Below are 17,735 nucleotides of genomic sequence, written 5' to 3'. Positions count from 1 at the left end.
CTTGCAGGCCCAGTAGCTAGTTTGCCTCTTTGGCAGTTTTGTGCATTTCTTAGCTCAATTGACATTCAAATTTTACTCTTAGAGCAGGGAGAGCAATTAGATTTTCCTCATTTCAAAGTTCCTAGGGGAACCTTCACTTTATCATGATATCATAACAATAATTAGATAAAACAACTAATAAGAGGGAAAAAATGTTTCCCAGTGGACCTTATTGGGTAGAGAGTCAAAGTCTCACAATGTCACGAGAAGCTGAATTGCTGCCCAGCTGAGTCCTGACACCACAGAGGAAGCCAGCAGACGCCCCCTGCTGGCAGGTCCAGCTCACACAGGTCTGGGATCACAGCAAAGGAGATCCAAGCTCCTGCCCCACCTTCCGGGTTCTTGCACCCCGTGTTGTTCAGCTCTCTCTGAACTGTTCCTAGACTATGACAATGTGCATTTCAGGTTGCCTAGAGACCGTGGCCCCATTATGTGCGCCAGTATCAGATGCTCAGTGAAACAAGGGACACAGGCAGCCTGACACGACCCTACAAAGACGAACCTGGGGGAAAAAAACATTTTGACCTCATTTTCCTCCCTACCTCTCTCTAACTCCCTTCTCATCTCCTCCCATCAGCCTCTTAGGGTAAAGATCAAGGTGGAGAAGGATCCAAGGAGCAAATAGAGCTTAACTGAAACAGTAAATAAAAATGCAAATAAGCAGTGGGAATTTGGTCAAGTCCCTTCTTTAGACATCAGTTTCCTTACTTTTAGAATAAAAATAACAGTAGCTACAGAACTACTGTAATAAATAAATAAAGCTAGTTCATGGAAGAGTATTTAGCAAAGCACCTGATATACAGTAAAAGCTTTAACTACACCAGCTATCGTTGTCAATGGCGTTAGTACTACTGCAACCACTACCCCAATCCACTCCTCTGCCCCGTTTACTTTGAACATCCTGCCAGTTAAGCTCTATCTTCCTGAGGCTGGATTCTTGTTCTTAAATCCAGACTTGTAGGTTTGCTTTCATACCTGGAGATCCAAATGGTCGATGGTGAATCCTGGCTTTCCTCCCTTCCAGATTCCCTGTAATTGGGCTCCAGTAACCTCTGTCACGTATTTAACTTCTCTGATGAGAACAGCTTTACTGAATTACCCACTGATGAACTGTGCTACACCTGCTGAATATGACCATCTTTTTATAACAAGGTTAGGCACGAGAAGTCGGTAGCTTTGGGACTTACCTCATGTCTTTGTCTTAACTGGTAATAGTTGAGATAATCATAATCCAAGCTGTAACAAGGACAAAAGTTTCATTTTTAAATCCTTGGTGTTATTCGGAACCATGGGCATTACTTTTGTTTTTAAGAGTGACATTTAGAGAACGAAAAGATGCACCATTAGGAGTTATGGGTCTGTACACAAATGAATACAAATGCAAACACAAAATGCCTTGGTCATTCCTAGTTTCCTCTCTGAGTCTATAGTTTATGGCTGAAAGCTTCATTGGTCACAGAAACCATTTTGGAAGGATCATTACCAACTCATAAAAGTTTGACAGTCAAAACATATTAGGTGATTGTTGGCCATAACTGACGGAATCTATGAGCATTAAGTGGAGCAAAGCTGAGACTTGAGGATTGCTCTAAGGCTCTGAATACCAACAATGCATTTGAATTCAATAATTTACTGTGGCCAACTTAGGATGGCCTTGTGGAGCACTTTAAACTCTATTGCTGGCTGGAGTGGTCATTTGATGGGTGAGGGGGTTTTGTTTTATTGCCCAACAGGTGTAGGTACTTTTTCTTTGCTTAGCAACAAGATGTCACTATTGCTTTTCTACCCTCAAAGCCCCACTCTCCTCTGCCCAGCTTCAAGAGGTATTAAGTGGTACGGAAAATGATTTTATCTTCACTTTAGGATTGTGTCCTCCAAATGAAGCAGAAAGCTGGCTGTTTTCTCAAGGACCAGGAATCTAATAAAAAGCTGAGCTGCCACAGGGATGAGAAAAGGGTGAACCTGAGAGAATCAGACATCCATCACTTAAGCTGGGCACCTGAAACTACTTAAACAGACATAATTTATGCCCCAGGATTTCTCAGCTTGATTTAATTTCTTGTGCTTTAAAAGGCCGGCTTGATGTGTTAGATTTTCTATGGAAGGTAAAATTGCAAAATTGTCATTGGGAGTACATAAATAACAATGTCTATAATAAAGGGTAATCAGGATATGTGAAACCTCCAATGCTGCTGATTCCCGGCCTAAGGCCTTGCATGTATCTTTGCAAAGCTTAAATGTGGCCCACGAATCAAACCAAAAAGAGAGAACACTTATGAACTGTCTTGATGCTGTGATTAACAGTAAGATCACATCCTTTGAAAAATGCAAAATGGCATTGTTATTTAAAGTTTCTTTAGGGTGTATAAACATGGAGGAATAAATGAGTTTAAGTATTTTACTCTGCAGAAAAATAGCTATTTTAGCCATTTGTCAGCAACTCAAATGAATTCTGTGGCCTTTCTTTGATCTGTTGATTAAGGGTTGTAAGTGGTGAAGTAATCACTTGAAACTAATCGGATTCCCCTGGAAGCATGCAGAAGTGCTGCTCGCAGTGTTCTAGCTTAAGCACAGAATCTAGAGGAGAAACGTTTTCTGAGCCCATTAAACTTGTCCCTTATAATGTAGCAGCTAGACACGAATCAGCTGTGTGATTGTGGCCCGTTCTTTTAGCTTATTCTTCCACTGCAAAATAAGCAAAATAAGTGGTTTGAGTAAAACCACCTTATATCCCCTTGTAACCATTAAGCTATAAAATTCCAGCGTACTTATACCGGAATTCCTCTAGAGTGGCAGGACCATCAAATGAGCTTTTTTTTTTTTTTTTTTTTTTTTGAGGTTATTCTCAATCAAATGCAAACAAAGTTCTAATTTTAACAATCACATGCTGTATTTTGGATGGACAATTTGGTTGACAATTTTTTTAATACCTAAGTTTTTTTAGGAGCTAAAAAGAGCTTTCCCAGAAAGTTATATTTGTTATTGTCAGTTTCAAATGAAACATAAAGAGGGCCAAGTATTAATTTTATATACTTTTTTAAGCCATTTATTCTTCCTCCTCTTCTTAGTCCTTCTATTTCTTCCATATCATGCTTCATCAATTTCCTGGAACTGTCTGCTCACAATTCAATGCTCATAAATGATATAAGTGGCTTCTCCATAACCAAAGATGCTAAGTGCCAATGCATTTGCCATCATGCTTTGGACCATATCACCCCAATGTCTTTGTTATACTTGAAGAACCCGTGAACCAAAGGCACCAAACCCTACAATGACTTACATGGCCTCTGATGCATATCCTAGAGTTAAACATCTATTCAGTTATAGGTACTCTGTGCCCAACCATGATTATCTGTCCTGATTAGGATCTCTTCTCCTGAGAAACTTGCATAAAAAGAATAGAGACAGAGGAGGCACAGTAGCACAGAAGGAAAGACACATGGAGAGTGTGCAATGAGCAGGAGTCATGAGACAGGAGGAGCCATGAGCAAATGAAGGCCAGGAGGTAGCCTGATCCTAGTCAACAGCAGAAACAGAAGTCAAGAAAGAAAGTACAGAGAGCACGAAACTGAGTTGGGGATAATTCATGACTGGAATTATTGCTGGATCCCTAGGGCAGCTTGAATTCTTCCTGAGTTCCAGTTCTCCAGGACACCTGACTAAGTATCTGCTGAGACTTTGTTCAGCACTTCCTTGACTCCTCTGTGTGAATCCAGACCAAAAACTCATGTTATGAAAAGAAACCTGCATACCCTTCTGTTCTTTGCAACCTGAAAGAACCTAACACACAGAAGCTTCAATAAGTGAAACAAGCCAGACAAAGACCAATGCTGTATGGTATCGTTTATATGTGGAATCTAAAAAATACAAACTAGTGACTATAACAAAAAAGAAGCACACTCACAGATACAAGGAACAAACTAGTGGTTGCCAGTGGGGAAAGGGAAGTGGGGAGGGGCAATATAGGCATAGGGGATTAAGAAGTACAAACTCTTATGAATAAAACAAGCTACAAGTACAACACAGGAGACATAAGCAGTATTTTATAATAACTATAAATGGTTTATAACATTTAAAAATTGTGAATCAGTATATTGCACACCAGCAAATTATGAATCTTAAATTAACAATGGTACAATAAAAAGTATATGTACTGCAAATTAATTAATTAATTAATTAATTAAAATCAACCTGTTGTCCCTGGTCCAAGATGAGCTTACTCCAGGAATATGCAACAGCCTGGGATATCTCCACAACAATAGGCAGGGAGTGACAGCAGAGCCCACGTGGGTCCCTATCTCAGGTTACAGTAAAGCATCTTAGTAAAAGGATAAGAGGTCAAGGAATCTCATGCTAAAAACTAAAAGCTGGTAAGAGACAAGCATCTGTATGGCATTTATTTGCGCTGTCCCTGTTCATCATCTGCAGGGATGCTCAAGATGGAAGCATAATGAGTTTATCTCGTAAATAGAGTTTGGCCCATGTTCTTATTGCTTCCATGAAAGCCTGGTATCAACAGTGCGGTTTATCATTCCTACCAGGGAATGTCAGAAGAATTATATAAATTAAACCACAGAATGCTTACTCTGCCCGCTAGATGTTGAAGTGTTTATCAGCGCTCTAACTGGAGTCCTGTCCACGAGGCTGAAAGAGCTCAGGGCCAGTTTCTCACGTAGCTCCTGTCGATGGGCATGGTTTCCAGAAAACCTGGTTACATCTGGTGTGTACCTAGCAGCTCGGCATTGATATTTTATTCATTTCATAGCTAGCAGCAGTTTTGCAGGCAGTATCTTCCTGAAACAGTGGCTTCAGTACAGATAGCAAGGTAGCTATGGTATGGTTGCTCTGGTCTGTCAAGTGGAAAACTTTAAAAGGAAAACCTGCGTGATTTGAATACCCTTGTAAACTGTGTTTAACGCAACTTTAAATGAAAGGAGAGGAGTTGGTCACAGAAACAAAAGCGCTCAATGCATCTCTCTCTCCAATCAGATCGCAAAGTAAAACTTGTGCGATGTCAGGAGAATGAAAGTCCTCATCGTAGAGTCATTTCAGGAACCAAGGAACCCAGAACAACATTCTGACACACGGAAAAAAAAAGGCAATGCTTTCCCCACTCCAATTTAGTTTGTCAGTCAAGCAATCTGCCAACAACGAACATACTCATTTGGCGCAGCGTCATTGCTAATTTGAGAATCAGTATATTTTCATTTTCCTTCTGTCCAGCTAATCTTATGTTTAAATTGGAACTTAAAACAGGAAGAATTAAGATCATGCATTCCTCACAGTAAAAGATGTCTAGTTTTTACTGTCCATAGAGCGAGATGCAGCTGTAGCTGCTGACCAATTTCATTCATTTATTTAGAAAGATGAATGGCTCAGACTGGATTTTAAAATCCTTAAAGGGAAAATACTATTTAGCCAATTTATCCAGTTAATTACTCTATCGAAGGTATGACACTTGTAATGGTATCTTGCCCACAGCTATCAATACTGTGATCCCCCAACGACCCTTCCCATTACATCTCCTGCACAGTTCACACTAGGGTCCTGTGATTTATATGAAGGATAAAAGAAGATTTGAGAAGCCTGATGCGATCTTCTCAATGTTGCCTGATTGGTAGATGTTGTAAAGACTGATAATTCTGCATGCTGGTGATGTTGAAAGCCATGAAAGTGTTTTCTAACTGCATCTTTCAATCTTGCAACATCTCACACAAAAAAAGCAATTGGGGACTAAAGAGAACCATAAAATATTGGGGTAGAGATAGGATGCACAGAGTGAGAAGAATGGCCATTGGTAAAATGCTATGTTGTTCTGTGATGAATTTTCACTTTACTCTGAATACCAGACTGACCAGGTCAGGCTAATACAAGTTGTCATCCAACAGCAACAGAATTTCAGAGTTATGAATGTGCTTTTTTGTTGTTGCTGTATGACAGTGAGGATGTGTCACAGGTCTTAGTAAAACACTTCAGAACAAAGACTTGGTCCACAGTGGAATTTCGGTTTGGGGAGAAACTTTGTTCTCCTTCCATCTTTCATCCATGACCTTCACCTACCATTTTTATCCTAGTGAATTCTGGTTACAATAAACATCAAAAGAATGTACAGCCTAAGAGGAGCACATGAAAAAAGAGAAGGGAGCATCAAAGCCCATCTGTCTTCTCTGGGGCGGGGGTTGGGTGTTTTTTTTTTTTTAATTCAGCTGCTGCTCTATGTTTTGTTTCTCTGTTCCTTTAATACAGTGTAGATTTAGCAAATACACCTATAGAGAAAAAGACAAAACTTTTTTTTTCCTGACTTAGCACCTTCCTTGTGAAAGGTCTTCCACTAGTCACTGTGGAGGGTGGAGGGAAAATAGTAACCCAGTCCTCGCCCTCCTGACTTCTCAGGTTGTGCTGTAAATGGCAAACTGAGATGAAAGGGTGGATATGAATATAGTCTGGAAAATAGAGAACAAGGCGGGAGAGGTTGATTCCTACCTGAGAGATACAAGAAACCTAAACTTAAAAAAAAAAAAATTAAGTAGAGCCTTGGAGGATAGGAATTTAAGTAATCCAAAGAGTAACAGACCATTTGGTACTGAGAGAAGGCATACAAAAATTTGTTCAATCAATGTTTATCCAATCAAAGAGTTATCTACTATGTACACAATGGAATGGAAACCATTGCAGCTGCTATGGAAAGCAGTACGAAGTTTCTTTAAAAAATTAAAAATGTAGTTAGCATATGATCCAGCCATTCCACGTCTGGGTATTTATCAAAAGAAAGCAAAAACATTAACTCAAAAAGATATTCGCACCCTCATGTTTACTGCAGCATTATTTGCAACAGCCAAGATATGGAAACAACCCTTTGCCTTCATCAATGAATATGATATATCTCAATTATACCTTAATAAATAAAATCTTTAAACAGTAAAAAAAATTAATTAATTAATTAATAATAAACTATTCGTCTAAGGCAATGTTAGAACAGATTTATAGAAGGGCATCTTTCTGAAGTGCTGGAAAGCAGAGTATTAGTGGTATTTGAGGGGAAATGTTGGAAGACAAGGTTATAGAGAGAGACAATGACCCACTTCCTGTAGACTGCAGTCCATCATGCCTAGGGGCGATGGATAGTGTTTGAAGAAGGGAGTCATTTAAAAAGAGATGCTTCCAAAGGTACCTGTGGCAGCACTGTTAAGAATGGATTAGAATGTGTACTGACTAGAGGCAAAGATACCAGTTAATTAATTACTGCAGTTCTAGTAAGTTCCAATAAAATGTTAAAAATAACCAATAATTCTTTAGGGTGTTGGAATCTACAAAGTTCTCTCACTCTCACACACAGCCTCATTCGAATGCAGCTTGATACAGGGCAGAAAGGTAGGACTAAAAACAAAGCACAGATGTTGTAGCTTTGTAGAGGCAGAAAAGGAGCTGACTACTGCTTGAATGTGGACCATGGTGAAGCTGTCAAAGGACTTCAGTGTGAGTTGAGAGCTGTTCCTCATCATCACCGCCACCAACATATTGAGGACACACTAAGCATTAGGCCCTGGGCTGAGAATGTATATTAGACAACCTCATCTAATCCTCACAGCTACTTGTGGTCACCCCATTTCATAGATAAGAAAGCTGAGGTTCAGGGGACATTAAGAAGTCTGCTCAAGATCACACAGCTGGCAAGTGGCAGAGCCAAGACCCATCTGACTCCAAAGCTATCAACCACTTTTGCCTGTAGTACCTTCCGTAATACTGGTCTGTGGCAGGCCCAGCAGTACGTTCTTTGTTTATATCTGCATGTATCATGTGAGAGATGCAGATCTCATAAAAATTTTAATTTGACTCTTTTTTTAGGTTATTCCTTATTTTATTCAAGGGTAAACAGTCCTTCCTTTTAAAAATGAGCCAAGAACCCATCAGATTTGATTATAATGGCAACAGATCCCATTGAAAGAAATTGGCAATCTCTCACTACACTAGAATCTGGTTAAAATGGTGTACAAATAATGGGAAGCTTTTCTGTCAAGATGCTGCAGCATCATAATAGAGTCACCTTCACTTTTAGTCACTGATTACATCGAAAATCCTTCAAGCGTTGAGGAAAGGAAATCATGTTCCTTATCCGCCTATTCACATATGACAATATTTGTATTCCCAAAATTATTACATGCAGTCACAAAGACCTTTCCAGCATGCCTGACTTTAGCACTCCTGTATATGCTATTGTGGGTTTCTTCTGGGGCCTAACTTAAATCTTCCTGATCAGTAGGACCACTTCGAAGGTTACTGCTTCAGTGCACTAAGCGGGCCCTTGGAGGCATGAAGCAATTAGTGACTCGTCCAGAAATGCCTGGTGACAGCTTAAATCAGAAGTAAAAATGAAACTTTCAATTGCTACATCTTCTACAATGTATTTCAAATAACTATACACGTGCACACTTCAAAAGGGGTCTCTGATTTTTAATCTATGCTGTGCTTGAAATCACAGGCCACTAGTGAGGATTTCTTTTCTTCTATGTACTTTATTTAATTACACAATTATATTCTCTAGAGAAAGCTTGTATTTGAAATGACCTATGCAAAGAAAGGTTTAAAGGTGCAGAGTCTTAATATTTGGAGCATTCATGTATCCTAGTTAAAATGACAAATCCACTCAGTGGAGTTAATATATTTTAATATATGTGGATTTTAATATATTTAATCCACACATATATTAAAGAAATGATGAGCATGTTTTTTCATGAAGTGAATATTATCATGTTTCTCATCTTGTCTTTTCCTTGCATGGTGTGTGTTACTTATTTTATTCAAAAATTTGTCCTGGAATAAGAGGAAATAAACAGCAGAGTGTGTGAGAACAATTTCTTTCCAGGGAAAGCAAGCACTAGTATCCAGGAAAAGCCTGTTTAAAGAGCATTGTCTTTCCGGTTAAGCAGGAAATGAATTTGCTACAAAGGGCTGGAACCCACTCTGATAGAATTGAAGGTAATTAAAATCTAATGCTAGAATCTAACCATTTAAATTGCAATTTAAATTGGTCAAATAGGATTGAAATCAGAATACCTGACAAGCTTAAAATGGGACTAACAGAGATTCACTGTGTGCGTGGGAAATGTTTGCTTTCTTCGGACTGAAATGAACATTGCATGGATGAAATAAAATAGTTTCTAAATTTATATGATTTTCATTAGTATGAAAAAATTATGGTGAGGTTTGGCATCTTACAATATATTAAGACAACAACTGGCATAAAATGAAAAGTTTTCAATAACAAACAAAAGATGATTAAGTGTTTGCTGTTTATGAGATCTTATTATTCTAGCATGTATAGTTTATTATATAAAGTCTAAAAGTGGGCATTTTAAAATAACAAATTACATTTATTGCTGTCTTAACCTGTCCTCATGGTTAGGCTTAACAGTTATCCTCTCTCCAAAAGCAGAAAACTTAAAGTTACAATGCATATGTTTCCACAGGTAATTATACTATTTTTATTAAAATGTTATTATATTAAAGTAGTATGAGACATGAAGTAGAAAAGATGCTTATTGCATTTCTTACAGGAAATTAATAAAGCTCAACCAAAAGGAATCCAATGGAAATTTTGGGAGATTATGATTTGCCAAAGTGAATGCTCAACTTTTTGTTCAACATTTTTTCTATAATGTATTACTTATAACATATCACTTCCTGCTTTGCGTCTTACCTAAGACCCTGGGTATGACTTACGTTGCTACCGACCACCAGATGTTCAAGGTTGTTGAGGGCATTATGCACTGCAGCTATACCTGTCAGGTTCCATCTTGTTCCAGATGATCAGGGAGAGGATTTTCAGGCCTCACTGGCCAAATAAAATCTAGATCTCTGAACGAGGCTGCAAATTGAAATACACTGAGAGAAGAGTTAAAGTACTAACAATAAAAAACAGAGATGGGTAAAATCAACTTTTATTTTCTATTTCAATAGCTTTCTTTTAAATTGAAATTGTTTTCTACTTAAGGATTGGTTTGGTTGTAATAACACTTATACATACATACACATGTGTGCACTTTTTAAGACATTCGTTTCCTGAGAATTTTCTATCTCAAGAAAATGAGTGCTTCATTCATAGTAAAAGACTTAAGCATCACATAACACAGTCACATAACCTGAAGGAAAATCATTATCCTAAAAGGGAAACACAAGGAAAAAAGAGTCCCAACAGAATGAAAAAAAATCTAGGTATCTGTCCATTAGCTTTATTGAGATTATAGACAAGCAAATGTTCATGAAAGTGTATTTATGTATTTTCCCATTGAAACAATGTTGAGATTAAGAGCTGTGTTCTTGGCAAGAGACTTGGCATAAAAGTAAGGCTAGCTTAAGCCAACAATGTCATAAAAACAAGCATAAAATCCTTCCATATATTCAATACTAAAATTATGCCCAGAGTCCAATAAAATGAGCATAAATATTCTACACGCATTGATTATACGAGAGGGCACTCTGTGCTACAACGGATACATGATTGTGCTATACTGTAAATTAAAACTACTTAAAATTAATATGCTAGCTCTAATAAAGATTAAACATTTAATTAACAATATTTTTGCTTGTCTTCTTAGAAATTTTATGATTTGAAAGTCCTGGCTCTCTTGAATTGCTGTCTAGGGAAGTTTGAAATGACCCTTTTTCTCTTTAAAAGATCCCTTGTCTTGACCCACATGATCCAGGCTGTCAGATGCCACCACTGCTCAGCAGACTACAGCGTGAGAGAAAGAAGCTGCAAAGAAGCATGGTTAAGAACCCACGGCCACTGGCTCCCTGGCAGGAGGCCAACCACCTAAAATTCAAAATCAAACCTTGGGCAGACTTCGACATGACCTGGGCTGGTGTAAAATTCCACAGGGGAGACAGGGGAGACCCAGAAGAGGAATCTTCCAATACTGGAGACACTCTGGTCGGAAGAATTGCAGCTCATGATTCTTGTTCTAGCAGGACAGGACCTGGTAGCAACTGATAGCAATAGAGGCAGAGGAAAGGGCTATGCAGGCTGTCAAGAAAGTGGAGAACAAGTCAGGGATTAGAACTGGAGTTCAGTCATGAGAGGTGACAGGTACCAGGAAAGAGAGCAGCCTGACGGACACCCAGACATCCAGGGGCAATGGGTCTGAGGAGCAGCAAGACGAACCTAAGACCCTAGCATCATGACCCTGATGGAGAAGGGGCCCCATCCCAGCCAGCTTTGTCCCCTTGGCTCTGAGACAGATCTGCAGGAACCCAGAGTACGGCCGCCTGGCGCAGGCAAGGACTTGCACTTCCCTCAACGCTCAAATGTGCTCGAAAATCGAGATCTTGTTTTCAGGGGGTAATCCTTGGTGGCAGATAAACATTCTTCCCACCAAATAACCTTGGTAATACACAACATATTTGAAGCAGTGCCTAGAGATTTAGTTTAAGTCCCTGAAAAGAGGAAAACCTTGTGAATTTGGTCCTTCGACTTATTTATTTCATACTTGTTAAATGGATTGTTCTTCTCCCTCATCCCATCCTACTCAGAGTGCTAAAGAACAAAAACAAACAGGAGACTGGGGGCTGCGTCTGGAAAAAAGGAGCAGTGGCTGTATTCCTCCGCCTCGATGCTGTGCTCTTTGAGGAGCTGTTTATGGTTTGATTACCATAAGGCCTGGAAGCTTTCCATTTCAGTTTTTGGCATCCCCTTTACTACCTCATTTTATTTACAACACTCTAACATGGATACAGAAAGAATTATTATTATCCCCATTTTCCAGATTAGGAAACTAACTTGGAGGAGCAGTAAGTGATAAACGCAAATCTATCTTCAAAAACTTGCGGCAGAGATCTATCTGGGCTCAAGTCCTTTCATGTGGTAGAGCCTCAAAAATATTTGCTGAATGAATGAATGAACAGATTTTTTTTCCCACTAAAGTACTATTTTTAAGGTACAAGCAGAATAAGGAAGAAAGTGAAGTCACAACAGGGCTGAGGAATGGGGGTAACAGTAACAGCTGACATGAATGGCGTGCTTACTGTCAGTCATTTGATGAGCACTCTATACTCATTTATTCCTTAGAACAACTTGTGAAGGTAAGTAGTAGTGCTTTTCGGTTTGTGCACATGAGGAAAACAAAGATATATTTCAGAACTGGGATTCAAACCCAGGTGTGCTGCCCCATGGCCCATGCTCTAACCATCCACCATGCTGTGTAGAAACAAACTAAGTCAGAAACCCTAGGAATGGCAAAGAGCGGGTGCAGTAATAAGGGAAAGTCCGGGAAAGTGGAAGGTCTAACACCTACCAGGTGCCAGGCCTTTGCATAGAGTATCCCTGGTCCTCAAATGAATCCAAGAAGTTGGTATGAGACTCTTCACTTCATAGATGAGGAAGCTGCGGTTCAAAGAAGCTAAATGACTTCCTCAAAGTCACATGGCTAACGAGGGACAGACTGTGACTCAAATAGGTCTGTCTGATTCCAAAGCACAGGTTTTTTTTTTTTTTTCCACTACAAATATTTCTAGAGACCAACTCTACACAATTTAAACAGTAGAAATTTTCCATGTCCTGGAGCATTTTCTGTCCTTGGGGAACATGACACAGAGGAACTGAGATGTGTGGATGTCTGACCAAAGAACATCTTTCTCAATTTGAAACGTTCATCCCCTTTAACTCAGCATATAAAATACTAAGCATAGATAATAAACAAGGAGACATGAGAAAGAAAGTACACACCTGCCCAGCCAGGTCAGCTGAATCAGCCCTGGTGATCATTCAAAAAAAAAAAAAAAAAAGTGTAACCATTTAGGTCAAAACACTGACAGAAGAAAACAGATTGATTTCCTCACGGAGGTGCATTTCCAGCACTAGACTCCAGGAAGGAGTGGCTCCTTCTTTCTGTTTGGGGACAGACAGATGATGTCACCTGTCTATGGTGATCTCTTTTCAGCTTTCTGGAATTGCCTTCGATCTTATTCCAGAGTAGTGGTTCTTAAACTTTAACAGGCAGCAGAATCAACTGACGTCCTGCTCAATAGAAACTCTGGGGCTCCACTCCCAGAGTTTCTGCATGAGTACATCTGAACGGGGTTCTGAGAAACTGCATTTCTGACAAGTTACCAGGTAAAACTGACGGAGAGGGCCAGGGGACCACACGTGGAGGACAAGGGTCCTAGAGTTATCGCAAGTTTCCAATTATTTTTCTCTTAACGGCACACCAGTGCTGGCCATAATCCCATATCACCTCTCTGGAGTGAGCAACCTGCTTCACAAGCAAAGTGCTCAGTCCCTCGACGTCAAGACGACCCCCAAGAGGCTCTAGGCACTGAGTACGAGCTTCTGCCTTTCATAGTCAGTCCCACGTTTTCCCTGAGCAAAAGAAGCACAGATAAAGATGATATCTAGGCTAAAAGTTAAAGCTACAACGCCTATACCTTTGCAATTTATGCACAGGTCCTCAAAACTCAATTTTGTCCCACCTGGCTCAGATCCTTTGGGCTAGCCCTGCATGATCAATATAATCTCGAAAGCTTCGTCTAATCAATACTATAAAACATGCTCATTTTTCTGCCAATATCAGACAGAAATAAGGTTTTGCTCATGTTTTGCAAATGAGTTTTTTAAAAAATTATTTTCATAGCTTCACTGTGAGCCGTAGACTTTTATAGATGTCAGAGCTCAGCTCGGGGAAGCTGTAACTGACTGTTTCATCTTGACAGTTCCTTTGGAACAATTATTTAATGTGAGCATTATTTAAATGTGAGAGCAGAATGAATATATCCTGGTGTGGTTTTAAAATTTAGCCTCAACGTCTTCTCTTCCACCTACATTTAAAACAGCACATTAGGCTTTGCTTCTTGCCTTCCATTTAGAGTTAGTACGGAGTTTAGGTACTGGGGGACGTAATTTGAACTGAAGAGCCAAATGGACACATCGATGTGCTACCCTTGGCTCTGTTATTTTCTTAATCCCCTCTGAAGAAAGAAAAATGATGATCTTTAAGCTGAGGCCAGATGCGACCCCTTTGAACCCTACAGTTGACAATGTGGGAAAAACCACAGTCTTCAAGGCATTATTTCAGACCATGTATGTATGTATAAAGATCTTTCGCTGGTTGCCATTTTGAGGGAAGATCCCTTTTTGAGGAAAAAAATTGAACACATAAAGTTCATGAGTTAAGGGAGAGAAGCTGCTGCAGCCTTTTTGCTCAGATCTGCGGGAATTGAGAACTCAGAGCTGTATTTACAGTGCCGTCCTGGCCACCCCCTTCCAAGGGGTACTTAGTAGGTAATGGAGGGAAGACGAAGAGTCCACAAAGCAATTATCACTGTTCTGATGGGGCGATGGGGTGAGGTGAAAATGCACAGAAAATGGTTATTTGTTTACTTCAAAATATGAGTAGCATTCAACAAAAGGGGGTAATCTGGAGAATTTCTCTGTCTGTTTCATGTGCCATTTCTCTCAAGAATTGACAGGCAGTGGCATTATCCTTATTCTGGAAATTGCCTTTATGTACAAATAAGCATTCATTACATGCAGCTTTTCTCAGCTCTAAAGGGCAAGGGGAAAACAGGTTATTAGTAAAATAAAAAAATAATGCTGGCATGTGTTGTTTTTTTTTCCCTCAGGGTGAGAGGGAAAATGCCTTGATACTGTTTTCCAACATTCCAGCCATCAACTCCAGAGAGAACAGACAAACATAATTTTCATGGCTGACATAATGAAGACGATGATGCTTCTCAGCCATTTCCCAGAGCACAAACTCAGTGTCGGAGTGAGCCTGGCTGTGTGACCATAATAAATGCTAGTGATGTGGGCAAAACAAATGCACAACTGAAAAACAATGAGTCAGAGAGCTCATCCATTGCTGTCAATAGAAGCCAGAGTTCTCTCAAACCTGCTTAGTGTCTGCCACCGTATAATCTAAAGTGCATTGCAGACTATTTGCATGTTGAGTAAAATGTTAGTCGCTTAGGAATAAACAAAGCAGTTGCATTTTCACTGTCTCTCAGGTTTGGATTTCTGTTTTCTTGCTGTATATGCTCATTAGATTAGATACAAAGAATTTGTTTTTCAGTAGCTGAAATAAAGCTGAGAACTGATACAATTATTTCAGTAATATAGACAAAACATTTTCCTCAACTTCCAAATTACCATACCACTAAAATTCCTTTCTGGTTTAAATTAATCTGGATAGTTTCTCAAAAAGAAAGAAATAAAACATGCTAGAGAGTAATATAAGAAGACTAATATAAAAATCAATTATTTTTCCTAACTGACCATAGTTAATCTTTTGATCAATTTCCTTCCTGTTGCTTTTCTATGTGCTCATGTTATATATATGTTTCTGTATTCTGCTTTTTTCTTTTTATATTATAGCATAAACATTTTCCCACTGGGTAGAGGTTTTCTATAACTGATTTTATATATTTACATATTATTATATATAACATCCTTGTACATAAATCAATGTATCTAATGTTTTAAAGCTGTGAGTAAAATGATGACCCTATTTGAGTAACATGGGTTTAAGTCAGATCCTCTGGTGACAGCTGGACACACAGATACCCAGAGTTCCCAAGACACCCTTGTGGTACTGTGACTGTGTGACGGAGTTCTGGCCAGTGAAGTACAAGGAAGTCTCCTGTGGCAGCTTCCAGGAAATTTCCTTAAACTATTGATGGTGTCTGACCATCTTTGCCTCTACTTTGCCTCTACTTCGGACCCTTCTCCATTTTGGACCCTAGGACAAGGGCTAGTGTGGGACCAGAGATGGTGGAGTAAGAAGTAAGAGAAATTCTCGTTACGGATCCATTGACAAACTGGAAAAAAAGCATTAAAGTTTTAGTAAATCTTTTAATGCTCCATATTGTGTTTCAAGAGTGAGGGTGATGCAAAAAGATTGTGATTTATCTCCACAGGATTTAAGAGAGATGGCTGGGTTCAATTCTCTCTCACCAGGACTCTGCATCATTCTCTGCCATCTCATTTTATAAACAACAAAATATATGTTAGCAAAACAATAGCTTATAAAATAAAATCAGGTCCAATCCCCAAGTGGTAAATAATTTCTGAATTTGCAAAACTACATACCAGAGGAGAAATAGCTTCAGGATCTGTATAACTTTGAGTCAGAGTTGCATGAAATTGTCACACACTCTCCCAGGTGCTTCCAACGTCAGCTGATTAGCCAAACCAGCAGGATTATCCAGTAGTAGATTCTGCTTCGGGCAATTCTAATACAGCTATGCTCCTGCTGGAAACTAACCTCAAAATTTGGGCCAGGTTGCCTTTGATTAAACCTTCATATAATGATGTTACTTCTCTTTTCAACATAGAAAATGAAAGGGAAAATGAGGTAATTATGTTGGCCATTTAAGTAAAACAAAACCTATCCAGATACTTGAGGCAAAAGGGAATTGGAGGTTTGACAGGGCAGATAATCATCTGAGTTCTCAATTTCACTTTGCCAAGAATACAAAGCATTTTTAAATGAAGTTTACTGAACAGAGATTTCCAAATAATATGTCTAGTACCCATGAAGAGATGCTCCCCAAACCAATTGTCTCCTGGCTATCTCAGCAAAATGGGGCATTAATCAAGGTTATTTTAGTTCTCCCCTGTTCTTCAAATTTGCAAAGACTGACACTTTTTACAAGCTACCAGGCAAGATACTCTCACAAACATGAAAACCTAATTTATGTTTTTCCAGTTTGCATTTTCTTTGACAAGACAAGTCACCATCATGAGGAATATGGGTAACAGCAACCAGAGGCTTGTTTTTGTTTCTATCGGTGAACTAGGTAGAAACTGCTACCAAAGAAGCTGCCTCTCCTCCCAGGGTCCAGCACTTCCCCTGGTGCACTTGCTCCCCATTGTCTCCGCTTTGCTGCCTGATGTTCTTCACTGTTTCTGGTCTGTTGTCACTGCTAACTTCACCACTCCCTCCACGCCGTGGCTACCAGCACCCTCAGCACCAATGCTGCAGGACATAGGTCGAACCAGGACTTTGATGCTAGGATTCCTTCTGCCCTGTTTCTCCTGATAATGTGGGCTAATGCAGGGCAATTTTGGAACACACTACTCACCATCTACTCATGGCCCTGTCTTTTTTCTATTTGATCCATCCTTTTAACTACTATAAAAGAGGACTCTGCCCACAAGCCCTGCCTCCAGACATTAAATATTTCAAAATCATTTCATGTGGAAACTGTTACGTTTTGTAATACTTTTATTATTAATTCCCTTTATGTTTCAGTATGTTAGCAGCGTGATACATATTGATAGTGTGTTTACAAATCTGCCAGTTGTGATGGTTCATTTTGTGTCAACTTGACTGGGGCCAAGGATGGCCCAGACATTTGGTCAGACATTACTCTGGGTGTGTCTGTAGGATGTTTCTGGATGAGACCTAACATTTGAATGAATGAGTAAAGCAGATTGCCCTCCCTAATGTGAGTGGACCCATTTAATCAGCTGAAAGTCTGAATAGAACAAAAAAGGCTAACCTTCCCGTAACTAAGAGGGAATTACTCCCACCTGACTGCCTTTCTAACCGGGACACCAGTTTATTCCTTCCTCAGGACTAGAACTGAAACAAGAGCTCTTCCTGGGGTCTTGAGCCTGCTGGCTTTCAGACTGGACATACATCACCAGCTCTCTTGGGTCTCCGGTTTGTCCACTGCGGATCTTGGGACTTGTCACCTCCATA

The sequence above is a fragment of the Camelus ferus genome, chromosome 1 (assembly GCF_009834535.1).
Source record: "Camelus ferus isolate YT-003-E chromosome 1, BCGSAC_Cfer_1.0, whole genome shotgun sequence".
Classification (NCBI taxonomy): domain Eukaryota; kingdom Metazoa; phylum Chordata; class Mammalia; order Artiodactyla; family Camelidae; genus Camelus; species Camelus ferus.
The sequence above is the reverse complement of the archived record's forward strand: the minus strand, read 5'-3'. Positions refer to the sequence as shown.